At 31.1% G+C, this 24,166-nt stretch overlaps 1 non-coding gene across 1 annotated transcript; it reads right to left on the bottom strand.

Annotated features, from left to right (window-relative positions):
- Positions 1–23,772: 23,772 nt before the first annotated feature.
- On the bottom strand, positions 23,773–23,879 carry LOC121207816 (small nucleolar RNA R71). The gene has a single exon (XR_005902929.1). It is a non-coding gene; the product is annotated as a small nucleolar RNA R71 (small nucleolar RNA).
- Positions 23,880–24,166: the final 287 nt, after the last annotated feature.

A 24,166-nucleotide genomic window follows, 5' to 3' on the forward strand; every position in this document is an offset into this window, starting at 1 on the left:
AATATGACAAACAGTGGGTGGTGACTGGAGTTACTGACAGTCGGCACTGCGATGGACGGGGTTGCGCTGCGGCTCAACACGAAAGAGGGAGATTAGGGAAAGGGACAGACAGTGGGGTGGTTTGCGATGGAGGGGTAAAAAGAGAAGGGGAGAAAGAGAAAGGGCGTGGGGCTAGACGTGGGTGGCTCAGGGATGAAAAGGGTTTGGGGGTGTGAGGTTCGAAGAGGGGGCGACGAGGGTGGAGGGCGAGGGAGGCTCGGTTGGGTCCGATTGGTGGGGGTGCAGTAATGAGGGTGGGGGAAGAAAGGGAACAGGGGGAGAGGGCGTGGTTGAGTGGGAGGGGCTACAAAGGTATGAGGTCGAGCTTGGGTGAAGAAGAGGTAAGGGGGAATCGAGTAGGAGATGAGAGAGTGGAGGCGATGACGGTGGCCAGAGTGTAGAGGGTAGGGGAGCGGTGGCGGCTAAGGTTTGTTGGGAAGTTGGGGAAGGAGACAAAACAAAGGAAAAGAAATTGAGGGCTAGGGTTTTTTAAGGGTGACACGGTCGTGTAAGGGCTCATGTGGTTCTTTTCCAACCTGTGTGCAATTAAACATACCAACCCAGTCTTCACACGGCCTTGGACATACCCATATGTCCAGGCTGTATGTGATTTCCTTCACTTCTTCCATACCCGTGTGTACTCCCACATGCCCGTATGGCCCGGCCATATAACTTTCTGACTTGATTTAAAAATGAAAAAATTAGCTCAAGTTTCACACGACCTAGGACACGCCTATGTTTCCTGGCCGTGTGAGCTACAAGGCCATGTCGCACAGCCATATGACTATTTCAGGCCGTGTAACTGTCGATTTTTTTTCGAAATTAAGTCCCAAGATCTACACGGCCAAAGACACGTCCGTGTGTCCAGGCAGCATGGGTTACATGGCCATGTCGCTAGGTCATGTAACTCACTACACGGCCTGGGACATGCCCGTGTGCCTAGGTTGTGTAGGTCAATTTTTTTTTCATTTTTAAAATTAGTTTTAAAAATATCATAAAATAAAATTAAAAGAATTATCAGTTTTAACACTCAGTTTGTCTCCCGAGAAGTGCTTAATTAAAGTCTAAGCTCGACTTACCTCGTATTGGCACGATAACGGTGGTTCGCGGACCTGGAGCTCATCTTTCTCGTTATCAATTCTTTTATCAAAATAAAGTTTAAGTCAAGTACTATTTACCTTGCAAGGTACTAACAAATATACTCAAAACATAAGTTTTAGGAAGATGGGTTTGATGAAGTAAACTCACAAATCTGTCATGAAATTTGTAATAACCCGAATTTTGCGGTTATCGGAAAAATGTATTTTCGAGTCTTCGTTACTAAAAAAAAAGATCCGAAATGTTTATCAAAAATATTTAAAAAGTTCAGAGTAGTTAATTAGAGTTTAATTAAGTGAATTTAGCTTAATTAAGGATAATTGGATAAAAGGATTAAATTGAATAAAGTGTAAAAGTTTAATTATAGATTAAAAGAAAATAAAAAGGACCAAAATGGCAATTATGCCATTTAGCATAAGTAAGGCAGCATATAAAATAAAAATCTAAGATTTTTACTTAGATTTTAATTAATATATATTAGTAATAAATGATATTAAATTAATTTATTATAATTATATTATAAGATATTTATATGATAAACAAATTAATATAAAGACAAATGTATAGTAAATAAAATATACAAGTGTATGGATAAAAATACATACATTTGTAATACATGTATTAGATATTAAATAGATATTTATTAATTAAATAATTATATTATAAGATTTTATATGATAAATATATTAAATAATGACAAATGTATGGTTATAAATGGATACAAATGTACTAATAATATACACATGAATAAATAAATAATACTTATTATTCAAGTATAAATACATGTGTGTATATATAAAAAAGGGAAAATAAAAAGGAAAAAAGAAATAAAGGAGAGAAATAAAGAAACAAAGCAAACCAAACAGAAAGCAGGGGAAGGAAAGAAAGAAAAAGAGAAAAGAAAGAAAAAAAGAGAAAAGAAAGAAAAAAAAGGGAAAATTAAAGATGTGAAGCTTGGAAGTTTAATAGGTAAGTCAATTGAGCCCTTTTTACTTAATTTTGATATTTTAGAAGCTTTGGACAAGATTTTGATGAAATTAAGTTGATATTTTGAAAAGATATTAGATTTTTAGATACTGTTCATGTTGAGTAAAATGATGAAATAAGAGTTAAATTGATAGAAATTTAAGTTAGAAATGAAATAATGATTGAATTGTAAAGTAATTCATAAGTTTTATGTTGAAGGGCTAATTTGAGGAAATTTTGAAACTAGTTAAATATGCTGAAAATTTAGGAGTTAAATTTGAGTTGGGATGGAACTTGAATAGAAATAGAGTATGAATTAAGTTAGTAAAATTAATGGAAATTGATTTTAGGACATAATTGTGAATAGAAATAGAGTATGAATTAAAGTCTAGTGCTGAAATTATGATTTCCAAAAGTTGTAAAGTAGTTTAAAGTGATAGAATAAAGTCTTAATTGAGAAAAATCAGCTCAATTGAGAGGCTAATTGAGTAGGGACGAAATTGTTATTTATTAAAGCTTAAGAGAAAAATGGTAATAAACAACTTGCACTAAAACAATATTGGACAGCAGCAGTTGACTAACTTTGAAAAATCACCATAAATTGTAGAAATCGAATTAGAAGATGAAAAAAATATGAAATTAAATATTATTTAGTCTAGTTTCTCATAGAAGAAACGGTGTAAGCAATAGATTTGTAAATCATGAGATATAATAAATTTTCTGAGACAACATCAAATGATTTCGGGTTCCCCTATTCTGACTTTTAAAAATAATAAAAAATTGGATAATCATAATTATGGGCTTAAATTTATATGTTTAGAATCGTGAATGAGTCTAGTTTCAATATAAATAAACGGGAACATCATTCGAATTCTGTACGAGAAGATAATTAATTTCTAGTGAAGAAGGGTCACAACTGTCAGACAGCAGAATAGGGGTAATTTTAAAGAATAAACTGTACTTATTGACTAAACCAAAAATTATGCAAATATTATGGTAAGAAGATATATGAGTATAGTTTCAGGAAAAATTATCGGATCTTAATTTAGAGTTCTAGAGCTCCAGATATAAATAATTTAGTGACTATGACACAGATGGACAGCTTGAATATTCATAAAAGTAAATAATAAAAATTATAGATGATGTTACTTACAAGTGTGTTATATACATTAAGGATGTGGAATGGAGAGGAGGAGGAGGAAAAATATATATGAATATCCAGCTTGCATGGCTAATTTGCATGTTTTAGGCTTAAGGACTAAATTGAATAAAAGTAAAACTTCAGGGGCAATTTTGTAAAAATGTTAAAATGATCAAATTGAAGGGAATGAATTGTTTTATTATCTAAATTAATAAATTGAATGAAATTGTCAATTTAATATCGGGTGAAAATTGAGAAAATGGTAAATTACCAAAATGTCCCTAAATCTTGATATTTCTACAATTTCGCTAGGTAAGTTTATGTAACTTGAATTATATTCTTTAATGCTTGAAATATATGTTATTGATGTGAATATGATTTGAATGTTCATTGTATGAAAATTGATGAAACATTGATATATTTGATAAAAGGGGGAAGAAATCCCGGTTGAATGAAAGGAAATTTCGATGGATCTCTGAAAAGGAATTAACGGTAAAAAGGATCTAGCCCGGACGGGTGATCCTATCCTGATATAGCTCTCCCGAAGAATATGTGTAAAATGGATTTAGCCCGGACGGGTAATCCGAATTAGGGTCTGAATTTAGCCTGGACTGGTAATTCAGATCCAAGCTCATTAGAGTAATTGTCGTTGCAGGGGATTTAGCCTGGACTGGTAATCCCGACAATACTCTATGAGTTTATATTACAAGGGATTTAGCCTGGACTGGTAATCCCACTATAAGGATGAGGTTCGCGGGAGTGTGCTCTCTGATATGAAATGTGTAAGACCATGGTTGAAAGATACCATGGCAACCTGATATGAAATGTGTAAGACCATGGTTGAAAGATACCATGGCAGCCTGATATGAAATGTGTAAGACCATGGTTGAAAGATACCATGGCAGCGTGACATGAAATGAATAAGACCATGGTTGAAAGATACCATGGCAACATGACAGAAAATGAGTAAGACCATAGTTGAAAGACACTATGGCATCATGTCAAAGATAAATAAGATCGTGGAAGAGAGACGCCAAGATATCTGTTGAACAACTAATATTCAGGTAATATATACCAGATGACAAATAGTTTTATGAATTGGTTGTACAACATGGTTGTGTGAAATGTTTACAGGAATTGGTCATATGGAAATATATGTACAAAATAGTTGTATGAAATAATTAAGAAGATAGATAAATGAAATAAGTATAGATACATGGAATTTAATTTATGTTAAGTTTAATACGAACTATTACCAAAGTAAATATACATAAGATATAAGGAAATGATGATACATGAAATATTGATATAACGAAATGAATGATATATGCTTATGAAGAAATAGTAAGAGAATAATATATTTTGTGACGTGTACATATATAATTATCTTTGATATGTTGATATAAGGAAATTATGTAAGTTGAGACTATTATTGAACTTAAGTGTGATATGTTGAGAAAATAGGTATATCATTGTTGAATTTATATGAAGTATGTGCAAGTATACTAACAATGTTGTTGTATGATGCTTAGACAAGTGCCAAGCTATTGATTGAATGGTAACATATTTAATTATAAGGAGCATTGAAATGGTAAGTACTTAGATGAAAATATAATTTAAGATTTTGCGATTTTTTTTTGATCCCGATTCAATTCCGGTTGGTTTTTAATGTATGTTTTGGGCTTCGAGGGCCCAATAGAGAAACGTTATGGTTATTTTCAAAATATGAATAATAAATGACTCAAAATTATCTGAAAATGTTAGTAAACTCCGGTAATGCCTCGTACCCTATTCCGGCAATGGATACGGGTTGGGGGTGTTACAAAATTGGTATACGGTTCCTTGTTACTTTAAGGACACCAACCTTCTATAGGATCTTGAAAAATGTCAGATCCAAATCTTTCCTTTGACCCTCTCTCATAGACCTCCCAAGTTAACAAGTGCAACCCACCCTACCTTTAGGCAAATAAATGATGCCAATTCAAGGACATTTGGCTCCATGGCGCTAACACGAGAAAACTGGCAAACATGCCTGAGATTTGACTGTGGAGACATTGTCAAAGGCTCCATGGGTGGAAATCTAGAAGGAGATCTCCCTAAAATGCCTTTACCCTTATCCTGAACCGTGTCGATAACACAAGTAGTCTATGGTTGGCCAAAATTTGCTCCAAGATGGAATGCAACTCTAAACACATGTCACTCTTGAACCCTTCTTGGAATTCCTTGAACCGAGTATCCAATTTGGTATCTATGTCCACTCAAAGTTGAGAAAACTCCTACTGAAGCTGATTCATTTCTTTCTATAGCGTAAAAGTCACTTCGTCGTTGGCCATGAGGAATGTACGAGCTATGATTCCCTTGTACGTGCGAAAATAAAAAAGAAGACTAGAGGAAGAAGAAGAAGAGAATTGAGAAAGAGATTTGGGAGAAGAGGAGAAAAACAATTTTCCCAATTTCCATAACTAACAAGTCACCCCCCATTCATGATAAAAGGAGGGAATAATGACCAATTACAGCTTGGCAGTTTGTTAATTCAGCTGCCAAAACATACTGTTTCACTAACAAACTTAGGACCTAAAATGTGTCATTTCATTAAACATTCCTAGGCTCTAAATGCAACGTTTAACATTACAACTTAAACAAAAATAAAAGAACAGAAACGAAATTAACGGTCATTTAAATCCATTGACCATTGCAGACAAATGTTTCATAACATCGATCAATCTCTTTTATGCCTCTTTTCTTCTTCCTACTCCATATGTGTTCTTCAATTTAGCTTCTTTTTTTCAAATATTTTTTTTCTTCCCCTTTTCTTTTCCTAAGCTTTCAAAAATCAAACATTTTTCTTCTCTTGATTACTAGTTTTCAAAAAATCAACGTTCTTCCCCGTATGGTTCCACTCAAGACTATTCCACCAAAAATAAAAAATTTTCATTGTTTTACTTGGGTCTAGTTCATGCTTGGTTCGATTGTTCATGACATTTTGTGTTGGTTGTGTTTGTCTTTTATAAAATTAACAGTGTTGTTACTTTTCAATAACAAAAAAAAAAAAACTATTGCTGGTGAAGAATTTGTAGAAATTATGGTGAGGAGTTGATGTTCAATTTTTTATACATAAATCTGGGTTTTCTAGGTGCTGATGGTGAGGAATTTGTAGAAATAATGGTGGGTTTTCTGGGTGAGGAAACTGTAAAAAAGAAAGGTGTTGATGGTCGATTAGTTTGGCAATTTCATGTTAGAAGTGGAGTTGTTTGGGGGATTTGTGTGCTGCCAATACTCACATGGCTTGATTGGTATTTGTAATTTTCTTGAATTTGTGTTCTGCAAAATTTTTTTATTAGATCATGAAGAGATTGAGATTTGTTTCCAAGATTTATTGTGAAGTTCTTTTTGTGCCCGAGTCATTTCAAATATGCTTTTTTTTTTAATTCATATTTCTTGCATTGGTAGGTAGAATTTAATTTAATTTTAGAAGTAAAATAAAAAAATAAAAAATCAAATCAAGACTATTAAGAATATCAATAACAAGATTCTAGAAAAAAAAATTAGGAAAAGGGTAATAAATAAAGCAAACCGATACCAACCAAATGAGTAGTTGAGGAAATTCAGAATTAGAAAAAAAATATAGCAGTGAAAAGAAAAGGAAAATAAAGTTTTTTAGAAGAAAAACAGAGTTTTAAAAAAAATAAAGAAATAAAAAAAAATTTAAATTTAAATTTCTTTTTTATTTTTTGAAATAAAAAAACTTTAACAAAAAGGTAACACATTTCACCATTTTAGTGGCTCATATGTGGTCAGAAATTAACATTGTTAGTTCTTAGCCCTCATGTCACGTTAGCACTTAGCCCTCATGTGTTTTTATATTAATATTAATTTAATTATTTTAATTAATATAAATTTAAAATAAAAATAATCTAAAAAATAATATATAAGTGCTGATGTGACACAATATAATTGGTCAATGATTGTTTAATAGTGTTAAGATTTAAGGAGATTTAGATAACAGTGAAATAGTTTAAATACAACTCCAAATAAAAAGAAAGTATAAGTGTCAGGTAGTTTAGATTGCAATTTGTTAATTGATCCAATATTTTATTATATGTGGAGAGTAAAAAGTGTAACAATTATTTTCTTACATGTAGCCTAAAAGGTTCAAGTAATAGAATATATTCACACTTTTTTTAAAAAAAAATACCTAACACGTATGACTAGTAAAATTAAGTTTTGTTTTTTATTTTTTTAAAATTTTTTATTTTTATATTGCCTAAAAGGTACTGATGAAATTAAAACATTGACACAAATATTATATTTTTAAAAAATAATAAATTTTAAACTATATAATTTAGAAAATCATTTTAAATGAATCTAGACAATTGTATGTCTAGATTTATTTTGGACTTACCTTTTAAGTGTTTTTATTAATTTTTATTTTTTTTGAAAATTTTGAAACTTTTTATAAATATATAAAAAACTTTTTAAATTTTTTTATTTTATAAATTTTTAAGTTTTGAATTAAATAAATCTGGACAACCATTAATCTAGGTTCCTTCCAATAAATAAATAAATATTTCTTTTAGTTTTTTTATTGTTTTAAAAATTAAATTTTTTATTTTGCTAATGTGATGTGGCACTATCATATTAGCAATGGTAACTAATATGGAACGCCACGTCAAAGTTATAACAATAAAAACAAAAAATATTGATAAAAATTTTTAATTGGTACAATTTAAGAGTTAAAAACTTAATTAAATGTATTTTTCATGAATAAACTTAATTGAATGAATAGAGACATATGAAAGGAAAAGTTCCAAATTGTTGCAGTAGATACTGAGGGACATGATAATGATTGGATAGAAGAAAATCATCAAAACCTGTCATTCTTTATGTTTAGGTTTATTAAAGATTTCTTTTTGGAGGTTTTTGTAATTCTAAAACAGTATATAGACATATATGAGTTAAATAATAGGTACTACTATATAACACAAAATTAAAGATAGGGTTGAATCCAAATGGAGACTTAATTTTGAGGTTTTTAATTTTGATTTAGATTTGATTTTGGTTATTAGGGATTGGGTTTTGATTAGATGAATTATACATATAGAAATGAACCGGGTTCAAGAAAAATTCACCCAAAGCCCGGCCCAAATTATAATTTGATTGAATTATTGTGCAAGCCTATTATCATTTTTCTAAGTCTGATGAAGTTTCTTATAATCATAAATGGACTAACTTCATATAATACCTTGAAGTTTATCAAATTCATCAATATGGTTTTTGCACTTTAATTTTTTTTAAATTAAAAAAATATAAGAATTTAAAAAATTTATTGAAATAAAATTATTTTTAAATTATGAAAAGTTCAATTTACTTGTTAAAAAATATATATCATTTTCAAAAATGAAACTTATAAATCCCTTGTAACCTCCCCAACTCAACCTAAACGTTAGACTCGAATTCGGGAGATTACATTGGCCACCGAGATGACATAGTACGATTGAAGTTTATAAAACAGTCAATTTAAAAAATATATTTATTTTAGAAGAAAATTTAGTCCATTTTCAAGAAAACTCGCGAGTTATAAAAAAAAACGTTTTAGTTTAACTTTCCAAAGTAACGGTGACTTCTTTAAGAAAACTTAGTTAATTTTTCATACATTTATTACTCAAAATTTTTAATTACAATCTAGCGGCGGAAAAGTAATTTTTAACTTAGTTTTAATAAAATTTGTATTTCATGCTTAATCAATTAAAAACCATATTTTAAATTAAGTTAAATGTAATGCATGCTAAATAAAACAGAAACCTAAGTTTCATGCCACAGTTCAAAAATAAATCCATACAATCTCTGAATAATATATAATCAAATAATAAATATAAAATATTTATATAGAAAAGTAAATCCGAGCCGAGCCCCTCCGAACGCCGTGTCCACATCCTAACCTGGCGGGTTATCTGAAAACATGGAAATTAAAAAGGGAGTGAGTTATGAAGCTCAATGTGCATTCAATCACAAGAAAATCAATATGGAACAGTAAACATAGCATATAAGATATCAATTCATTAGAACAAACAAATTCGTCTAACAATTCACAATTCACAGTAGCGGTTTTGATAATAACACATCACTATAACATTTTAGAACTCACAATTTTATATGCATATGCTTATGAATGGCAATACAATTCTAGTTTATCAGAAAAAGTCCTACTCCACCGCTACACACTACACTATGAGTTCCCAAGAACTCATCCAGCCTTATCACTCTGCGTTGTGAACAAACCACCGTTGATTTGCAATTATTGCCACTTGTTTTGGGTCCACAACATATTTGTAAATTAAATGAACTGCCACTTGGCTCGTGATCGAACCACATATTTGCAATTAGTGCCACTTGTTGAAGGTGCACAACAAGTTTGTAGATTAAACAAATTGCTACTTGGTTCATGATCGAACTGCATATTTACTATTACTATCATTTGTTATGGGTGCACAATATATTTGCAGATTATTGAACTACCACTCTTACTCCGTATATATCATTCCACCCCATGCAATGCAGTATGACATGTTTTGTAATAGAATAAATCAACGCTAGCAATAATCATCCTTAAATTGTATTCGATTTATCACTAGCAATTAATATGCTTAACGTGTATTCAACACAAGCAGTAAACATGCTTTAAGAGGTATTCAATAGGGTGGTGACAATATTAGAACTAATAGTTTATTTGTTTCACAATGACAGTAGCATGTAATATACACTTCATGTATGTTATAGCCATAACACTTCAATCAATCACAAACTCCAAAATTGCACAATATCAGGGACTGAGTTGAGCAACTAAAAACTCTAAAAATAATTCTGGGTATATACAACAAAACATATCATAAATTTTTGAGCAAAAATGTAAAACAGGGGGCACATCGCCGTGTAGGGGGCCATCTGGTCCCCACTCCCGTATGGCCCTAATCTTACACATGATCACCACCGATTCGCTTGGGAAAAAACACACACCTTTCGTCGCGGTTCGATTGACGTTCCTCACAATTAATTTTGATCTTGTTCACCTAAATCCAATCTTTCTACAGCAAACATACACAATTAACAATTGGTATCAAGATTGGAAAGATTCGAAGAAATTGATTAATTGGCTCAAAAGATTAACACGAGATAATGATATTATGGAAGTTTGAGATCTAATCATTGAGATGAATGCACTTACTGATTTTTTGGAAGCTACTTGACGACAATCTAAGTACCGGTAGAAATAAACAAACGAGGGAACGATTTGATTCGGGAGAGCAAAGTAATTATCAAAATTTAGGATGAAAATATAGTGTAAAGAAAAGGAAAAATAAAAAGTGAATAAATAGAAAGATGGAGAACAGGATTTGAAAAAGGACAATATGAAAATCCAATTTGGAAAATGAGAGAAAAAGATGACGGAATTCTAATTCTATTGGGATTTTGAGGAAGGGCAAGATATGAATTCTATTTAGGAAAGAATTTGGTGAATTAAACCCTAGCACATGCAAATTTCTCAAATTAGGAGCAAGGGGCGACAATTTGCAAACTTAATTTAAAAGTAACTGGAAGGGAGATACGTGGCTCAAACTCGGGTCTAAAGTGGTAATAACGCTTGCCTTAACCATTGGGATTCTACCCATTTCTTGTTAAATTTCTACTCCAAATAATATTTATTTTAGTATATTTTTTATCCTAGGTTTCTGAAAATTAAAGTTAAAAAGAAAAGAAATGAGATGAGTAAGGTTTAAACCTAAGCTATCTAGAAAGAAAAGCTAATACTTAACCGTTAGGCCTAAGGCTATTTCTTGCTTATTTCAGTCACTTAATTGTATGTATTTATTTCGGGCTCAACTTACATATTCTTTATTAGCTTATGCATTTACTTAATATTTTTATTAACTTATTTAACTTTATAGTTTTTTACACATCCCCATTTTAGCTTATAATAAGTAATACTCATAGTCAGGTCTCATTATTAATAGTTTAATTCATTTTACCCATTTTCCAATTAGGTCATAACTCGATTAAAACATACTATTTTCAAATTAAACCTTGTAATCAAGTTTCATTTTAGATTAATTCATATAATAATACCTTATTATATTATTTTAATATTTTAATTAATTATTTCAAACACTCGATTTATAAACGCTTAAAGATAACCTTATAAATCAAGGTGTGACTACTTCCAGTTTTCACAACCCGATTTCTTTTATCCCGATTTTTGGAGTATTCAAATTAATTTTGAAATTGATATTTTTCAATAATACAAAAAATTATTGACTATACAACTAATACAACTCTTAAATTTTTAAAAATATTCTGAATCAAATTAAAATTAAATTTTCATGTGTACATTTAAATAAAAATCAAAATCACATGTGTAATTACACCAAATTAAAGATTATGTATCGCATTAAACAATTGATCAAAGTTCATATGTAATTTTATATTTATTGTTATTTTAAAAGATAATATACTATTGTCTAGAAAATACTAAATAGTCTCCTTTTTTAATTTTTTAAAGAAAACTAAAATAACTCAATTTAATTTAATAATTTAAAAAACTAAGTTTTTATTTTTTATTTTTAAAAATAATATTCTATATTAGAAATTATTTTAAACTGCAAGAACCATATTCCTAGATTTAATAAATTTTAAAAGCCATTATGATATTATCCCAATTTTGGAATGCATAAAAGTTAAAACATATCTCTCATAAGGCGTCTGTTGCCTTTAGCCCAAATAATATCATGATGGGGCTTAAAACTTTTCAAAATCTATGAATATAGTCCTGGCACTTTAACATAACACTTAAAAACAATATATTATTTAAATTTTTTTTAAAAATAGATTCTTTAAAATAATAAATTAAATTATTTCATTAGTTCTTTAAATTTTCAAAAAGGAGATTATTTAATATTTTCTAAAAAAATAGTCCACTATCTCAATTTGCCTTTGTTACAGTTAAATGTTACATTTGTTGTTATAACAAGGAATACAACAAAGTAGTATTGCGAGAAAGAAGATAAACACAACTAATTTACTAAAATTGTTTGGAATAAAAAAATCCTATCTCTGTGGAACCTAATTCATAGAATTATTTTACTTCACAATTAACCCGATACAGTAATTGTAATTTCAAAATTATCTCAAAATTGTTATAATCACTCTTTCAAAAACCCAACCTTACAATTAAAATAACTATCCAAAGAATACATAAGAAAATAATATTATAATATTAAGTAGCAAGATAGTGAAATACTCAAATAACAAACATTCTAGAAGAGCAAATAAGCTTCAAATAATTTTATCAAAATTTGAAGTAAATATATGCCAAATTTAAATATTTCCAATAATATTATCTATTTCAATATTTGAATATAAACTTGATTACCTTCAATTTAATCTAACAAGAAACATTTTTGAATTCTCCTCTTCCCTTTAAAAATGTCACCACATGAATAAGAGTTTAAACTCTTTTATATTTAGTTCCGTTGTAAATAAAAAATACATCTTGCATTTGATGCCTAATTAAAATATTAATTATCAATATTAATCTTATACAAGTTAAAAAAGTAATAGATCATTTTTAGTGGTATCAAAAATGGAAATTACGAAACCCCATTTTCTCATGATCGAGTCAATAAATATTAATTATTAATATTTACTAGTTTATTATGGTTTTATATTAAATCTTGGTCTGATAATTTTGGTGATTGAAGGATTAATTAGAGTACAAGGACTAAATTGTAAAACTTAATAGTCATTGATTTTTATTAGTTAAAAGGCTTGAATAGTTAATATACAAGGGTTTAAGTAGTAATTAGACCATAATTTAATGGCATGGATGGTTAGTGCTTAGATTTTTAATTAATTAAATGTTAAAATTAAGTTAAAAGTAAAGTTAAAATATAATAAAACATAAACAAATCATTCATCTCTTTCATTTAGTCATCTTCACCATTGGGAATAAGAAAAAGAGAAGGAGGAAGCCATTTTTTAATGCTTAAACTTTCGGCCTTGCATGTAAGCTAATTCCAAACTCATTTTTCATAAATTTTATGTTTTTGAGATTGTTGTAGCTTAATCTAGCTAACCTAGATACTAAATTGTAAAAATGTTTAAGATTTCAAAAGTCATCATTGTTTTTTTAAGCTTTTTGGATGTTAACTGGTAGAGTTTGAAGCTTTGTTATGGAATATGACTGTTTTGTAAAGTAGTTTTTGTTAGTTTTAAGTTTAGGGACTAAAATGTAATAATGTCGAATTTAACATAAAAATTCTATAATATTCTATGCCTGAGATTTATTGAAGAATGAAATTGAAAATGGAATAAAAACAAAGCTCAAATGTAAAAGATATGCTAGTTTCAATTTTAGGGACTAAATTGAATAAAAGGTAAAAGGTTAGGGAAATGTTGTAAATTATTATTAAAGGGTCATATGCATATGTTTAGACATTACAAGGTATTTGAAGTTGATAATTAAATTCAAATTATTATATAAATCAATAAACGGATCAACCGGTCAAGAAACGGATCAACCAGTCAATAAACGCGAAAAAAGAAAAACTATTGAATAAATCTTGGTGTCGTGTTTGTTGTTGTTGTTTTGATTAGGTAATTTCATATAATACTTATTTTGTTTAATATTTGATATTATTTTATTGCGTTTATATGTGTGTGTTATTTGTGAAAGAATTACTAAAACTAATAAATTTGGTATTGAAGGACCAATTTATAAATTGAGGTTTAATTGATAGGTTTAATTGATAAATACAAGTGAGATGTATATGCCAATTATTGTATTACATGCATATTAAAATGTTAAAGGGTCAAATCTAGAATTAAGGCCTTAGTGAACTTAGTGAATGATTAGAATGCAAATGACATGTCATTATGGTCTAAAGTATCAGGTACTATGTACTGGTGTTGGATACCTTACCGATGATTGAGATCCAACATTTGTTATGGATTCTCCATAGCTTGTGTGAGCAACATTGAGTAAAGGTTAATGACCCTATTTACAAATCATGTGAGTAAAGATATTTACAAATCATGTGAGCATCTCTATCCTGAGTATTCGAGGTTAATTTATTATAGTTCTCTGGGCAAAACTACGTTATGAAAATGAATCAGAAAGAAATGTCATATGAGTATGAATGTTGTTCATGGTTTGATTATGGTTAATATGTTTATCATGTTATGTAACACCAATAACCTGTTTCTGTCACCGGAATAGGGTTATAGAGTATTACTATACAAATCAGACATTTTATAACAAATAACGTTCAATTATCAAATTAATTGTATAAATACGTATGTAATTCAAAATGGAATAAAACATACATTTACAGGCCTTAAATCGAGCCTACGAGGTCTTAAAAATAGTTTAGGAACAATTAGGGACTAATTCAAAATAAATCATAAAGTTTAGAGAAAAACTAAAAATATTACTTCAGGGGTCACACGGTCGTGTGTCTAGGCCGTGTGACTAACCCACACGCCCTTGTGCTCACCCGTGTAACTTACTAATTTAGGTCACATGGCCATATTGTAGGCCATGTGCCAACCCGTGTGAACCCTGCACTAAACACGCTCAAGGCACATGCTTGTGTGTGACACATGATCGTGTGACTGCCTGTGACCCAGGCCGTATGTGACCAAAAATGTCTCGAAACAAGCCTAACTTCCATCCAATTTCATAGGTACCTATATCATCTCATGACACATGATTTCCAGTTTCAAACACATTCAAAACCAACATATCATGCTAAATCAATCAACCATAAACACTATTCAATATCATGCAAGTCACCCACGTCTCAAGCAACTAGCAATTCAATAACTTAACTAGACTTCCATAGTATCACATTTGACCACATCTAGCTTACATATAAGTTAACTTCTTACCATTTGATACATAAATTCATACCACATTAGCTATTCATTTCACAATATTATAAGCACCCACATGCATATTACAACCATACATACGAACCATATCAACCATGAGCAAATGGTCCTACTACATAACATAATCACATTTTCCTATTACATGCCATATAAGCTGAGTTTGAAATCAAAATCTACCAAAAGGATTTTGGATAATGTGATCTCCTTAAGTTGATCCGATTTGCCGACTTCCACAAAACGTATCTACAAGGAAAGGGCAAAGACACGAGTAAGCTCACGTAAAGCTTAGTAAGTTCGTAATAAACTTAAACTTTAGCTTACCGTAAATGATGAAATTTTTAACATTTTACAAGATAATTAAATATCATGATCATGAGTTTGTTAATTACTTATACACATCATAAGTCTCACAAGGTCAGTGAGTTCATATGTAAAACATATAACTTTATCATGATATCAAACTTATACATGAAAAACACATTTGGCATATAAACCAACTATCATATATGCATTTGACACTCACATTCCATTACAAATATCTATATCCAATGTCCTAATCCATACATATATTTTCACATAACCAATTCACATAACAATTTCATGTAATCATTCCTTATAACCATGTCGTATAACTATATCTATAATCATTTCATCTACCGTTTCATTTTACCATTTCATATATAACACCTAATCTTTCTGTACAACACATTTTGTTTCAATAATCCATATAAATTTCTTCATTCATTGTTTAATACCATATAACTATTTCGTATATTCTGTTTCATTTTATTCATTTAACACCTGATGAACCAGATGAAATAACGTCGGATACGCGGGAACCATGCTCACAAAAAGTGTGCCTATTATTGTAATTATAATTGCTCTCACGAGCCATATTTTAAAATGCTTGCACGAGCTGTAAAATGGGCCTGCTCACACAAATTGTGGGCCAGGATGTTAGGCTACACGATGCTGCTTACATAAGCTGTGGAGAATTCGCAACAAATGCAGGACCTTAGCCATTTGTAAGACATCCATAACTGGCATTCGAAACTGTAATAACCCCTAATGACATGTCATTTGTATCCTAAGTATTCACGAGGTTCATACGGGTCATAAACCATGTTCATTTCAATTAACTTTCCTCATATTATATCATTACGAGCACACATCTATATATTTCTTATTTATCAAACATAACATTGATTTAGCTAATAATGCAATTTAGTTCAATTTACTAATTACCATATATCAATCAATTTAATTCTTTCGTAGCATAAATATTAACTAACATATCATATAATTATTTAAGCATTTATTTGTCACACGAGTTCAACTATATCTTTTCTTCAATTTCAATCATGACCCTCAATTATAATTTCATTTGAATTTGATTCAATTCCATAATTTAATATTTACTATGCAAGAAATTTAAATACAACATACTTAAATATTTAATAATTTACAAAATAGAAACTGAATCAATTACTGAGGACTAATCAACAATTTTTCATTTTCCCCGTTTGTCTATCGATTGATCCATTTCTTGATCTATATATAATAATCTAATTCAAACAACTAAATCAACAGAAAAATTAAACCATTTTATGCAATTAAGTTCTTTTTGATATTTTTATAAAATTGCCCCTAAGATTTCACTTTTATGCAATTTAGTCCCTAAGTCCAAATCATGCAATTTACCCATTTTCAACCAAATTCAAGCTTAGCCAAATTATTTGGGACCCTATTACAGCCCATATTTATTGTTATTTCACATCAAGTCCTCAAAATTTTATCACTTTAACATTTTAAAGTCCTTAAACATTAAAATTACCAAAATTTACTTTACAAAATAGTCCTATTTATCAACCAAGCTTAATAATCCGCCATAAAAATTCAAGAATATCCAAAACTCATGTAACACCCCTAACCCGTATCCAACACTAGGACAGGGCTCGAGGCATTACCTGAACTTTACACTTTCAATATACTAACTCGGGTCACAAAATTTCATTTGAATTTAAAACTTTTCAATCATGAACATCTCGTCCCTTGTATAGGCCTTCGAGACCTATAACATATTGGAAGGCAATGCGGGACAAATACGGGCACGTTCGATTAGCCTTGGGCTCCTTAGAAATTTTTCCTTAACTAAAAGGGACACACACCCATGTAGGTGGATTGTGTGGACTCACACACCCGTGTATCTTGGGGCACGCCCATGCCCTTCAACCGTGGGCAACACTGACTTATCAACACGGCCATGGAACATGCCCGTGCTACCTACCCGTGGACGAAACTGTCATTTTAACACGGCCATGGTGCACGCCCGTATGGCCTACCCGTGTACAACTTTGAGCTAAGGTTTTAAGTGCAAGGGACACACGGCCATAACACACGCCCATGGGAGGGAATCGTGTGTCACGCATGGCCTAGACACATGCCCGTATGTTCAACCATGTAGACTTTATTAGGCTATTTTCCAAGCCTTTAGTCACCCCTTTATACTACTTGTGCCTAATGGTTACCAAGTTTGAGAAGAAGCATGATTATATACTTGTAAATAATCTTAATGAAAATAGTTGTATGGAAACCTCATATCATTGGTTTCATACATAAATGGTTATTTCCTATTTAGTGTCATGAGTTCCCTTATTACTTTAATCCATCTGAAATTGGCTCATTCATGTGATTCATTGCCAATTGATAGCAACCCATCCTTCGTAATTAAAACCATGCATAAAAGCGTAGGTCATAGCCTACTTAAATTAAGCCAATTTTCATGGCCATATACAAAGAGATAAACATATTTTTACATGCCTTTACTGGGCAAATCAAATGACACATATAACAAAGTACTCAAAAATAGTATATATGCCATTGAACAAAATAAATTGAGTCTTTATACCAAAGCTTGTTTAGTTGATAGTGTGTTCACTCCCTAATTGTCTTCCAATCCTTATGAGCCCTTGAGCTTTGTGAGACAGGGAAAAATGGAAGGGTAAGCATTTTCATGCTTAGTAAGCTCGAATAAGTGGAAAGTAAACTTATCGAGTAATTAGCAAACATCCATACTTATTTCATGAAATCATCCATTATGAAATGATTTCCTATCACATGCATTCAATCAATGAGTTAGTCATATAATCATGTATTATATAATTTAACTAGATGAGCTCATCATTCAACATTTCATTCATACATGTATATCCCATGTTAATCTCATTGAGTTTCTAGGAACCTCGATGGAATACCCAATATCCATCAATTCATACGAATGATTATTCCATCTATGCACTCCCGCTAACCTCACATCATATGGAAGGATTACCAGTCCAGGCTAAATCCCCCATTATATGAACTCATAAGGTGATGTCGGGATTACTAGTTCAGGTTAAATCCCTTATAGCAACAAACACCCTTAATGAGCTCAGATCTGAATTACCAATCCAGGCTAAATTCAGACCCTAATCGGATTACCCGTCCGGGTTGAATCCATCATGCACACATATTCTTCGGGAGGCTTGATCATTCAAGGAACACCCGTCCGGGCTAGATTCCTTTACCTGAGATCTCGGATTACCCGTCCGAGCTAAATCCTTACTGCAACACATGCAGGATCTCAGTTTACCTTTTCAATGAGGGTTTATCCATCGAATTCCCTTTGTCAACCTCAACCGAGATATTTTTCACATGTTATCATCAATATGCATTTCTATGATATTTCATACCAATAACAAACACAATCATCAAGCATTCATAATTCATACAATTATGCATATCAAGGGTTTACTTTAAGTTATCCGAACTTACCTGGTACTCTTTTCGAAGTTGTGTTTCTGTTATTTCAAAACCTTGCATTTACCACGATTGACCTCCGAAATTTGTTCCTCGGGGTCTATAACAGTAAAATTAATTCATTAATACCCCACATTATATATTTCAAGTTTAATACCTGCCCCCGGTCCAAATGATCGTTTTGCCCCTAACCTTTCACATTTTTACGATTTAGTCTCTAGGCTCGTGTAATGAAACACATGCAATTTCTATCTTACCCAAGCCTAGCAGAACATTTTTCTCTGTTATGGAAACCCACATTTTTCATTATTTTCCTCATTTCCACCACACATTTACATCTTTTGCAAAATAGTCCCTATAAGGGTTTCTCATGAAAACCAACTTGGAAAAGATGTTTAACACACATTTATCTTTCATATTCTTCCATAATCCATCAAAATACCAATAACTCATACATGGGTAAATTTTTGAACATGAACCCTAGCGTGAAATATGGGTAGAAATGGAGAGAGCAAACTACTGGGATTTCAAAAATACAAAGAACATGAAAAACAGGGCTTGGGAGCACTTACTATTGAGCTTGAAAATTGAAGAAACCCTAGCTATGGTGTCCTCCAAATTTCGGCAACCATGGGAAGAAGATGAACATATTTTTGCTTTATTTTTCCCTTTTTATTTCATTAAAATGCCTAATGACCAAAATGCCCTCATCCATGCAAGCCCATTTTTGTCCAAAAATTTAGAACTTGGCAAATTGATCTCCAAGACCTTCTAATTCATAATCTACAGCAATTTCATACAAATTGCTTCTAAAATCCAAGTTTTTCAATTTATTCAATTGGACATCTTATACTTAGAATTTCTTCATGAAACTTTAACACATGCATATACTCATATTCTAAGCCTCATAATAATCATAAAATAAATATTTTGATGTCAGATTTGTGGTCCCGAAACCACTATTCTGACTAGGCCCTATTTCAAGATGTTACAACTCATCAATGGAATAATCCATAATCTTTAATTGTCTTGAAAACAGAGATACGGGTTAGCTGGACCTAGTTGCAACGATCTTAAAAATATAAAAATTACAAGAAACCGGTTAAAATCAGCTTACCAAATTGAAAGACAAGCCTGGAAGAAGTTTCCCAAGCCTTAACAGTGGTGTTTCGGCCTTTCTCCCCACAAATAAGAACAGAAAATGTTGATTTAATCGTTTAATTTCTTTAGTTTAACTTACCTTTTAACTTTTTTACTAAATTACCCTTTGAGTGTAACTTGTAAAAGTCAAGTCCATAAACGTTCTTAACATAAGTATATGGTATAGTTACCATTTAAGGAGGGTTTTCAATTATTTTAAACTTTTAACTAAACAAGCTTAATTTTAATTTAACCCTAAACTAATTAGGACTAAATGAGAAAATAGCCCAAAAGTTAGTGGATTTAATCATGTCACCACCACTTGGACTTTTTGACCATGGTTTAATCACCATTTTGGTTCTTTTAGTATTTTAAATCTATAGCGATTAACTTTTACCTCTTTTACAATTTAATCCTTTTACATTAATTAAGTAATTAATCGTAAAAATTATCGGACCAAACTTTAATTTACCTATAATACGACTCTGTAAATATTTTAATATTTACAACCTTAAATTACAAAAATGAAGCCCCAATACCTCATTTTCAACAACCACTTGACTTTTGGACTAAATCACTTATACTAACCTTTAATTCAATTAATTAAAATTCATCAAATAGAAATTTGATATAAAATTTTTATTGACTCGTATAATTTAAATATTAATTATACGAACTTACTCGTCGAATTTGTGGTCCCGAAACCACTATTTCTGACACCAATGAAAAACGGGTTGTTATATGTTACTTGTGTACATGCTAAGCTTATTATGTGATAATGTACTAACCAATATGGTTATGGCATGAATTATGTAAGGTGACAAAGAATACCAAGTTTTTATGTTATTTTCAATTATTGAGTTATGAAATGTCAAGTATGTTGTGTTAAATTTCATACAAACTTACTAAGTTTTGAGTAAGCTTACCTTTGTTTTGTTTTTCTTCCTTGTGGATTGTCGAAAATTGGGCATTCAGTTGGATCAAGACAGAGCTCACACTATCCACAAATCCCTTTAGTAGACTTTTGAACATTTTTGACCCGGTTATATGTGGCATGTAAATAGGTGTAAATGGTTTATTTATGTATGTATGTTTGTATGTATGTACGTATGTAAGTATAGATGTATGTATGTATGTATGAATAAACTTGTGTTTGGTTGTTCTTACTATAAATATATGTGTAATGTATAAAATGTTGGTGATGGTTTGAGACTTTTCATTTGGTCACCATATGTGTTGAATGTTAAAATGGTTATTTGATGCTCAAACGGTTGAATTGAATGACATTTTGGTATTTGGATTGTACAAGGTTCCTAAATGCATGTTTGGTATGTTATAAATATAGAATGAGGATAAATATTGAGTGTGAATTTGGTACTAAACTTATGTATGATTAGTTTTGGTAACATGGTTATTCATAGGTGGCCTAACTTAGTGTTTTGATTGCTTATAGTGAACCTATATGGTCATGGTTTAAATTTGGCATGAAATGGGATTAATGATTTGATTTGAATATTGTTGTGAAATGGTGCCATTGAGGCATATTGGTTAGTTGCTTAAGAAAATGGTTTAGGTTTGTTTTGGCATGTTTTGAATAGGTGAATATTGGACATTAGCATTGATATAGGTTTTCACATGGTTGAGATGGTTACTTGTTTGAAAAGATGCATTTTTGCTACACATGGTCTAGCACACGATTGTGTGTCTCCACACGGGCTGGTGACATGCCTGTGTGATCACTAAGGTAAGTTATCGTGTAGTCCACATGGTTCCTGAATGTCACACAGGTTGGCCACACGCCCGTGTAAACATTGTTGTTTTAGACATCAAATTTTCACACGGTTACAGTAAGATACATAGTCCAGCTATATGGCTGTGTAATTTCCTAGTGATTTTATCCATTTAGGTCTACATGGCTTCAGTGAGTTACACGGTTGTGTAGAATGAAGGAAATGTGCAAGTGTACTCAATCGCAATAAGTAAAAAAGTGACAAGTAAAATGTCGAGTTATTGTGCCCACAGGGACTGTATAAGAAATTATTTATGAATGCAATTAAAAACACTTTGGTGAAGAAAAATATTTTGATTTTGAGGAAGTGATTAAAACTAAAATTTAACTAAGTAAAATAAATAAAATAAAAATAAAAATTCCAACGCACGATTTCAAAAGATAATTTTAATCAAGATGAATAATTGTGTTAGATTAATTACATTTCTTAACTTAGAATTACTAAACTCATATTCATGTTGTTACGAATTAATTCACGGCAACTTGGTAATCCGCTAACTACTACTCATATGTACCTATTAAATTAACTAATCTCTTGAACAGTTTCCAATGCCAATTCAAAAAATTAATCAATCTTCATAAACACGTAAAAGATTAAGTGATGTAACAATGTATTCCTACCTTGAAACAGTTTAATCACAATAATCTTACAAGTTAAACAAGGCTAATGTATCGTCTAATACCATCGCTAATTTAACCCTCAGTTACCTTAGAAGATTAAACATGCACTGATTAAGTATTGTGTCAATTAATTACAATTTCAACACGTTTAAATAATTAATTCATTAGTTACCTTACAATTATAATGCAAGAATAACTTAATCATGATCTTACTTAATCAAACAACTTAGTAAGGGTTATAACAACACAAACATAATTTTAATAACTTAAGTGGACGAAATGCAATCAACCTGTGGATGAAATGCAACCAACCTAACACGAATTAGGTCATCTTGTTTAAAATCATCTTTTGAAATCGTGCATTAGAATTTTTATTTTTATTTTATTTATTTTAATTAGTTAAATTTTAGTTTTAATCACTTCCTCAAAATCAAAATATTTTTCTTCACCAAAGTGTTTATAATTTCATTCATAAATAATTTCTTACACAGTCCCTGTGGGTACAATAACTTGACATTTACTTATCACTTTATTACTTGTTGTGATTGTGTACACTTGCACATTTCCATCATTCCAAGTTTTCGGCGCTGTTGCCGGAGACTGTTTTAAAAGTCATTATTTGTGAATTTGTTAATTTCACATTTTGATTTATTTTTCTATTCAATTTTAACTTAAATATTTTTTCTGTGTTTGTTTTAGGTGTTTATGAGTATTGATCGAATCATCGATTTACTCATCATAGAACCTAAGATTGAAAGAACTTTTCGACAACGAAAAAGACAAGCAAGTCAGAAAAAGACCGAAGAGATGAACTACGAAAATTTGAATCAAGGAAACGGAGCAAATCCTGCTCAAAATCCTATCCTTATTGTTGATGATAGGTTAGAACTCTAAGACAGTATGTCGTACCAGTATTTCATGATCTTAATCCAAGTATAAGGAGACTCGAAATCAAGGTACAACAATTAGAACTGAAGCCAGTCATATTCTAGATGCTTCAGACATTGGGCCAATTCAGTGGAATTCCTACCGAAGATCCTCACATTCACTTAAGATTTTTATAGAGGTGACTGATTCTTCCAAGTTAGCTGGAGTACTCGAAGATGCACTACAATTAAAGTTATTTCAATATAGAGCTCGAGCCTAGTTGAACTCATTGCCACAAAATTCCATTTCCGCATGGCAAGAGTTAGTAGAAAGATTCCTCATGAAGTATTTCTTGCCTAGCAAGAATGCTAAATTGAGGAACGAGATCATTGTTTTCCCACAAATGGATGACGAGCCCTTGTATGAGGCATGGGAAAGGTACAAAGAATTATTACGAAAATGCCCCCATCACGGAATCCCTCATTGTATCCAACTTAAGATGTTTTATAATGGTCTCAATGCTCACATGAGGATGGTAGTTGACGCTTTTAATAATGGTGCTCTCATTTCTAAGTCTTATAATGAGGCTTATGAAATCATTGAGAGAATTGCCAGCAAAAATTATCAATTACTCACCAATTTAGCAGCGTCAGGAAGACGAGTCATTGGAGTACATAAAGTGGATGCTCTCGCTTCACTCGTATCCTAGGTATCTTCAATTTTCTCAATGCTTAAATTTTTTACCATTAATGGGTTTAATAGTT

Source organism: Gossypium hirsutum, chromosome A01 (genome assembly GCF_007990345.1).
Source record: "Gossypium hirsutum isolate 1008001.06 chromosome A01, Gossypium_hirsutum_v2.1, whole genome shotgun sequence".
NCBI classification, from domain to species: Eukaryota; Viridiplantae; Streptophyta; class Magnoliopsida; order Malvales; family Malvaceae; genus Gossypium; species Gossypium hirsutum.